The sequence below is a fragment of the Temnothorax nylanderi genome, unplaced genomic scaffold, assembly GCF_030848795.1.
Source record: "Temnothorax nylanderi isolate EJ_2023f unplaced genomic scaffold, tnyl_v1.0 TNYL_tig1112_pilon, whole genome shotgun sequence".
NCBI lineage: Eukaryota > Metazoa > Arthropoda > Insecta > Hymenoptera > Formicidae > Temnothorax > Temnothorax nylanderi.
In genome coordinates this window covers 18,134-27,500 of record NW_027250174.1, presented here as the reverse complement: position 1 = coordinate 27,500, position 9,367 = coordinate 18,134, and positions in this window count along the sequence as shown.

Genomic DNA, 9,367 nt, shown 5'->3' with positions numbered 1-9,367 from the left:
TCGTCCCTCAGGAATATTGCATTACAAAAAGTTCCGACTTATTTTTACAACGAGATGTTACGATTACAACTGCCAAGAGAAGTGATCGGCTTTAGATATTCACTACAAACAACAATATGAATATGTTGCGGTCTAGTAGAGTTATGTATGCTGATGGTACATTCAATACTGTACCTAATATATTTTACCAAATGTATAGTATGCATGGTGCTGTTGAGGGCAAACTATTGCCATTAGTTTTCGCGCTGACTACTGGGAAAACACGAAAAATTTATTCCACATTATTGAAAGAGTTAAAAGCAATAGAGCCTAGATTTCAGCCAAAAGTAGTGATGGCTGATTATGAGCGTGCATTTATCACGGCAAGCGCCAAAATATTTCCGAATGCAATTATTAAAGGATGTTTCTTTCACTTCACACAGTGTGTGTGGAAGCAAATTCAAGCGTGTGGATTGCAAGGAAACTACGGCAATGATGCGGAGTATGCCTTAAATTTAAGATTGTTATGCGCGCTTGCGTTTGTACCGCCGAATGATGTTGTGGGAGCTTACGAAAAACTTATTGCTACCCCCTTTTATGTTGATCGCGTTCAAGAATTGGATCGTTTATTACATTACTTTGAAGAGACCTGGATTGGAATTCGTAATCGACGTCAGCAGAGGACTGGGGCTTTATACTCTATTTCATCATGGAATCATTATGATACAACTTTGCAGCATGAAGACAGAACAAATAACAAAGTAGAAGGTTGGCACAGTGGATTTAATAATCGTGCCCAAGCAGCCCATGTCAGTGTGTGGAAGTTCATAGAGTTACTTCAAGAAGAGCAAGTATTTACTGATCGTGAAATTGAAAAATTGCTGGCTGGAAATGATGGTACTCAAAGTAAGCGTCGGTACCGTGATCGTGAACAAAAAATTTTCAAAATTGTGGGAAAGTATGATGAAAGAAAAGCTGAAATTATTGTTTATTTACGTGGCATCGCGCATAATTTAACATTGTAGAAGTTGTATTTATTTATTTATTTATTTGTATATTTAGTTTGATCTATTATATTTTTATTATTATTTTTATATTCATTTGACTGGAATAATTTAATATCAATGTATGGCTGTTCATGAATGTGATACTAATTAAATGTAATATCATTTTGTTTCCACGCGTGGAAAGCCCACGCATGTACTTTGGGGGCACACTATGTGTCTGGTTTAACAATAGTGGAGCCCCCCGCAGGGGGGCGGAACCTACTGCCTCCACGCATATACTTTCCACGCCGAGACAAGGTGCTATATGGGTTTACAACTTTCTACGCGTGGAAAGCGTGGACTGAGATATTTTTGAACTGACATTTTTGACTGAGATATTATTGAACTGAGACATTTTGGATTGAGATATTTTTGAACTGAGACATTTTGGACTGAGATATTTTTCCCGAGACTTTTTTGTATGAGATCATTTAGGAGAGACATTTTGACTGGGAACCTATATATATATAGGTATTAAATGATTCTTACACTGCATTATGCTATATGTTAAAAATTGGTAATAAGTATACGTTTTTGAAACGTTTGATTATAATTTATTGGTATAAAATTTGTAACATATAAAACAACCTAGCTTCCGAAGCGCGGATCTAGCTCGCGGCTGGTCAGGGTTCGGAGTAATACGTCACTCGGCAGAGCCAGAGATGCCTCTCTAACTCCTGGTTGTTCGAATTCGCGGATTGCGGGATCCGTGAGCAGCGGAGAACAGGTCGGATCGGTTTGCTGGCTCACGGCGGAATCTAATTGTTGCTAACAATTCGTCGGTTTATATACACCCGCGGCGGTGTGTCGGTGTTGCGGGGGTATACGCGACGGCAATCGCGAGCGCCGGGATGGAGCGGCGGAGCGTTCGGGAAATACGGCGTCCCGACGCCGCGATTGCGTTCGGCGGCTTTCGGCCGTTTTCGGCACCGCTCGGCGCTCCGAGTCAGTTGCCGCGGTAAGTCCGTTCGCGGACTTATACGCGAGATAATGTACTTAAAAAAGGGCACACCGTGCCTTGTCTCGCCCGGCGGGTGTTCGGCCGGGCGGCATCCGGCTGATGCTCGCCGGGAATGATGCGTTTCGGGGCGCATCGTTATACATATATACACTGCGCCGTAATTAGACGACCATTCAAAAATATATAAATTTATTTAATCTAAATATATATATTGTTGCACCCGCGCTGTGAACGTCGCCCGGTATTTCCAGCCGCGGAGCGTCTTTAGCAACGGGCGTTGCTATGTGTTGTATATACAACCCGGCTGTCAGATTTCCTTCGCACTGAAACTCGAGCGGACGTTTCGGTTCTCGTTTCGTTATTGTATACATACGCAATAAACCATCCTTTCCTTACTAATCTGTGTTCCCTTATTCCGCGGGTCGCGAGTGAGCGCGCGAGCGTGTGCGTGAGTGCGGAGTGAGAGAGCGGAAGCCGCCGGAGTGCAACATTTTGGGGGCTCGTCCGGGATCGGACGAGCGTTCTTAGAGACGAGCAGAGAGACGAGCGAGATGACTTCGTCAACGGCCCCCTCGAGGAAGAGGACGCGGGACGAGACCCTGCCGCAGGCCACGACGCAAGCCGAGAACCTCCAAGCGGTTCTGCAGGAGATGCGTGCGATGCGCGAGGAGCAGGCTCAGAGGGAGGCAGTTTTTGCGGCGGAGCTACAACGTCGGGACAAGGAGCTTCTACTTCTCCGCCAACAGCTAAGTCCCTCCAATAATAGAGCGTCCGGGGATACAGGGACGCGTTTCGCGCTACCGGGGGCGAGTGATGTGCGCGCGGACCCTACGGCCTATGCCGCGAATTCGGGAGTGAGCGACGTTGCGAGAGAGTACGGGGGCGCGGGGCGCGATTGCGGGCGTAAATGACGCGCGGAGCTCGGGTATAAATTTAAGCCCGACATTTATGACGGATCGGTCCCGTTGCGGGAATTTTTCTCTCAATTCGAAATTATCGCTCGCGCAAATCAATGGAGTGACGCGTCAAGGACCATCGCATTGGCCTCTTGTTTAAGGGGAAAAGCGCGCTCGATTCTGGACTCGGTCGGGGACGTTGAAAACCTATAATACGCAGAGCTAAAATTGAAGCATGAATTGCGTTTCGGGGAGGGGCACTTTTCCCAAAATTATTACTCCCTCTTCACGAATCGAAAACAAAAATTCGGGGAGGACTTTGCGTCTCTCGGCTCCGAGTTGGAAAGACTTGCCCGGTTGGCGTACCCCGAGTGCCCCTACGCTGTTCGGGATAAGATTGCGTGCTCACAATTTATCTGTCTTAACGGACGGCTTTGTGAAGAGGACCCTTCAATTGAAAGGTGTGACCTCGTTGAAATTAGCGGTAGAAAGGGCGAAAGTCGTTAAGATCTTACATGGTGAGAATTCCGAAAAAGGGGAAAGTCGCATTTCGCGAAACTTAGAAGGGGAGGAGGGAGAAGGGAAGCAGGAAAAAGAGGATAAAAAAGGCAATGGGCCTCGGGATGGTTTCAGGACTGATCGGAGGGAGTGTTGGTCCTGCGGAGAGACGGGGCATTTACGTTCCGAGTGCCCCAATTTCGAGAAAAGCGAGACTTAATTGATCTCGACGGGGGGAGAAATTGCTCGGGGATGTTTTTTTTGTAAGTTGGATTTTTAAAAAAGTTCTGTTCTGTGTTTTTTCGTGTGTGACGTTTTGTTCCAGGGGAGTTTGGTACTATCCTAAGGAGAGGACCCCGAGGAGGGGAATACTGTTAAGACGTCATGGTAACTCCAAAACGACTCTTTTACAAGTCTGCCTCTCCCTCGGTTTTTGACTAAGGTTTTCCGAGGGACTTGGGCAAATGCCGAGGCAGGGACTTGGGGAGTCTTAATGACGTTGGGTCCTCAGGAAGTTCCCCCCCCCCTTGTCCGAAGAACTTCAAGTGGGGCGACATGCCGAAGAGAACCGAGGAGACGTCTTCGCGCTGAGAAGCTGAGGACGGAAAGCCGGCGCTGAGTAAGAAAGGAGGGCGAGGTTTCCTGAGACGGAGTAGGGCAGGGGTCGCCCTGTAGGCAGAAGAGGAGGACTGGCCATCTTTCTCTGGACGCTATGTGTTGTATATACAACCCGGCTGTCAGATTTCCTTCGCACTGAAACTCGAGCGGACGTTTCGGTTCTCGTTTCGTTATTGTAAACATACGCAATAAACCGCGGGAGTGCGGAGTGAGAGAGCGGAAGCCGCCGGAGTGCAACAATATGAATTCTAACATATATACTGCAGATTATATGGATATTAAGATTTTTGTGGAAGAGTATAACTGTATTTGTAACACACGCGCATATTGCACGTATAAACAGTAGCTTTATTATAAGAACAGTGATTTTTAAAATATTAGTAAAATATTATTATAATATTTATAAAAGTGTAAAATGCCAAGAAACGCACGTAACATTTGCGCCTAATTTTAATTGCTTAGTTATGTCCACCTGGATATATGATCGTATATTGCAGTACATATATTTCACAATTTTTTTCTACCAATAAGATACGTTAGAAATCAAACGTTTAAAAAACGTTTACTTGTTACAATTTTTAAGCGTATATTATATAACATAAAATATAATATAAGAATCGCATTTATTATTTATATTTATATCAATTCTAAACGACGGATGACATTTATATCAGTCAGTGTTTATTACAAACGTTTAAAAAATGTATATTTATTACAATTTCTTAACGTATACTATTATACAGTATAAGAATCGTTTATTATTTATACCTAAACCAATCCTAAATCATTGATACGGTATATCACACCTTATTTATACCATGCAGTGAGCGTTTATTGCGTTTATTAGAAACGTTTAAAAAATGTGTATTTATTACAATTTCTTAACCTTTTACTATTATACGGTATAAGAATTGTTTATTATTTATACCTAAACCAATTCTAAACCATTGATGCGGTATATCACACCTTATTTATACCAGTTAATGTTTATTAGTATTTATTAGAAACGTTTAAAAAATGTATATTTGTTACAATTTCTTAACGTATACTGCTATATGATATAAGAATCGTTTATTATATAATTATTTGCCAATCCTAAATTATTGATACGTATATCACACCATATTTATACCAGTGAGTATTAATTAGGTATATTAGAAACGTTTAAAAAATGTATATTTATTACAATTTCTTAACGTATACTGCTATACGGTATAATAATCGTCTATTACTTATACCTATACCAATTCTAAACCATTGATACGTATATCATACCATATTTATATCAATGAGTGTTTCACGGGATGAAGATTAACTCCTTGTCTATATTGAGTTCCATATCTTCGAGCTTTCCGACGACGTCAAAGAAGTCCGCTAGATGCGTGCGCATGTCTTCACCGTCCTCCATCTTTCGTTGTATAAGCCTCTTGAGCAACATGGCCTTCTTCGCCGGGCCCTGTGACTCGTACGTCGTCTTCAGTTGGTCCCAAACTTCCTTGGAAGTCGTGCAGCCCTTAATGTGTTTCAGCTCCTCGGGTGCGATTGAGAGGATTAGGTCGGACATTGCCTTGGAATCGGCACTAATCCACGCGGCTACTGCGTCGGCACCGGCAGTCGGTTTGACCGTTGTACCATCTACGTATCCCCATCCATCGTTTTTGATTAGCAGTGCTCGTACTAGCATTTTCTACGTGTCGTAATTGTCCTTTTTTAACGGTTCTATGCGAAAACCCGTCACACTCATTTTTCCTTTGTCCACAATTGTGTGTTACACAAAAGAGAACGGAACGTTCGACACACGTGCTCAACTGCCTTGACTCGCGTTTTGGCTTGAGCGTTTTCCGCACATCAACCACGCACTCGCTCTTCGCGTTTTACAGAGTTCACTTTTACTCACGCGCGTCTGGGCCCATAACTTGTAGGAAAAACATGCAAATACGGATATGTTCGTTTAGACAAGTTTATTTCACGGCAGCGGTCAAATACAGAGTGAGAGCGAACAGACTCGCTCGCGATCGAGATATTATCAAAAGAGGGGATAGACAGCGTAGTGTTACACAAGTAGTTCCCTCGCGCGACAGCGTGCTGCGTCTTCAGGGCACGCTTGCAATGCATGCATGGCTGATTTTCTATGCGGGAGCTTTTTGATTCTCCAACATTTTTACTTATTGATAGAGTTCACAATATTAGAAAAATATTTTTGGGGTAATAAAGAAAAAAAATTTTTTAAACATTTAAAATTGCGCGCTTTCACTTTTGAAAATAATGCCATTTTCATTGTCGAAGCTATTCAGAAAACAAAAGACAATCGACTACTTGCTCTACATAATGATTGTAAGACATTGAATACTCGTGACATTAGTCGAACTTTTTTATAATAAAAAAACTGAGCTATTAATTTCTGAGAGATAAAAGGCCTATCTAATTTACAAGTAGGCAGTGTAAATATCAACATTTTAGCAAAAATAACTGAGATTTTTTGGGACAGAGATTGACCATAAAAAAGGTTTTATTATTTAGTTCTTTATTTAGTAATACATAAGAAGGGAAGGCTTACTTATAGATCCATACAAGTTTCGCCTTCCTCCCTTCTAGATTTATTTCTTTCATACATGAATTAATAATTATATAATTCTCTTTTATGTAATTTTTCACACATTCAATGCATTCGACTAAAATAGTTAAAGTACTGTGTAACAAAATTAGTTTTCCTTGACCGTAAGAGATTTTATAATTTCTTTTTCTTCTAGAGCTTCAATTCAAACATGAGTCGAAAACCCAATGTGTCACAAAAATAGGTTATTGAATTGATCGAAAAACATATCGATCGTCTTACAACAAACGATTTTCCACCATATGGAGACACATTATAGAAAACAATGAGCCAAGACTTAGATGGAAGGTGGCTACCTCAGTCTGTTTATACACACGTGAGATATGATAAACGAGGAGATTTGACGCAAGCTCAACCTAATAGCCAAATGCTAGCAGAATGCGGACAGTATGCCAGCAGATCCAAGCATGACCATCGAGCAGATTCCTGTCCCCTGCACCCTCATTAAGCTTATTTTCTAGTAGCACGATCTACTGCCCACAATGTAATCGTAGAAACGCGGCAGAAATCGTGCACAACATGCAGTCACGATGTGATAGTAAAAAAAGAGTAGCAAGAATTGGGCATGGCTTATCATATGAGCTAATAACAGCAGAAACACAGCAGAAATGGTGCATGGCCTGCTGTCACAATATGATGGCAAAAATATAGCTAGAACAGAACATAGCTCATTATAACGTACTGGTTATTATATATATAATTTATTCCCCTATTACCGTAAACAATATTTCAGTGAGAAGAATTGTTATTAATGACAGTAATTATACTATCAATTCAAAAGTATGCCACATTATAAGAGTGGACTCCACGATACAACTGATACAAGTTGTGCAGTACCGTAATTTATATACCGTTCTTATACCATTTTGATCGTATTTTAAGTACGAGAAAAGATGCCATCTAACGACGATGATGAAATTTACATAAAAAGCAAATCTTACATGATACGTGCTGTGGTTCTATTATTATTTTCTGACGTTAGACCATGCGACACTTCTGCTGCATTTATGCTGTTACTGTCTGAGATGGCAGGGGATGCTCGATTTCTGCTCCGTTTCTGCCATCACAGTAAGCTCTCTGATATGCTCAACTTCTGACGATTGTCTGCCTATACGACCTGATGTTATTTTATACTTGATTTTAGTCTGCTTGTCGACATATCAACACGCAATACTTAAATTTTACTGTTCCTATGCTGACATATTCTGTTTCATTTTTGCATTATTTCTGGCGTCATATTATGACGTCAGATTCTGCTAGAGTTCTATTTCATTTCTACGCACATTATCTGATACGGCAGATCATGATTTGTTACTGCTAAAATTAGCCCAGTATAGCTTGCGGCACACGGTTTGTAAAGCCTGCTAAAAGCAGGCTTGGCTATCTGGATTGAAGATAAAATAGAATTTGATCATGAAGAATTATGTACTTCAGAACCAGACGATGATTATGTTCCAGAGGACATACGAAATGAAAATCTACAGGAATGTGACTCTTTCGATCTCTTACTTACGAGTGAAGAATGGTCATTAATTAAGCCAGATGAGTCTAAAAGCAAAAACAGATTGAAGAAGGAAACATGGCCATTAGTTATTACTCGAGCATTCTGGAAAAGGTACAATTTTAGTTGTGCATTCTGTGCAAAGTGGTCATACGTACGCTCTCTCTTTAACCCTCAAGATAATAAATATTATTTGAAGTTTTTTGCCTATTGCAAGGATAGAACAAAGTGAAAAAATATAATGATTGGTACAGCAAATAGTGAACCTACCAGCAACGGATTGAGATTGACAATTAAAACGCGTGATACTCGTGGAGACTACCATATAGATATGAAGAGACCACTCAGGGGAGCTGAACGGAAGCAAGTGGGAGAAAAATTGCAAAAGCAGAGTGCTGCCAATTATCACGATGAATTATTAAGGGATAATATGCAATTTGGAGACGATGTTCCACATTTTATTCAGAAAAATCATACCTACAGACAAGCGAAGATGGAGAAGCACAAAGAAAACGCTGGCATGAAACCCAATGAGAAAAATGATGTGATTAGATCTCTCCAAAAAATGTCAACAGATCCTCGTTATATAAATACCATACACGAGATTGGTTGTATGAAATTCCACGTTCTATATTGCACCCAGGAACAGTTACACGTTTACGACGAATACTGTCGAGTATTAGGAACATCATCAGCAATCTCGATTGATGCTTCAGGACGGTTTGTACAAGCATTTTAAATTTGTCCAGGGAGAATGATTGGTCATATCTTTCTATACACGGTCACAATCAGATTTGAGGACAAAACTATCTGTGTACATCAAATGCTGACAGAAATCCATACCCAAGAATTTATCGAATTATGGCTTAAATACTGGGTCCGGCTCGGAGCTAAAGCTCCCGGTGAATCATGGTCCGATTATGAACGAGGATTCCTGTTCTTGTGACATTCAATGGTAAAAGTTTAAAAAATTATGTAGATGACGTTTTCGATTGGGCAAGGACGACAGACAAGAAAAAATCTCGACCAGCCAATATTCTTATCCGAATAGATGTGGCTCATCTCATGGCTCTGGTAGCAAGGTGGAAATGCTTAAAACACAAAGATCACCCTTATATTAACTTTTTCGTTCGTTGTGTTGCTTTAATGGTGGATACTCAGAGCATAGAAGAATTCCAACAAATTTTTCTTCTCACTTGTATTGTCGCATTACAGCCGTATGAACGCAATTTTATTTCAACGTCAACTGTTAAA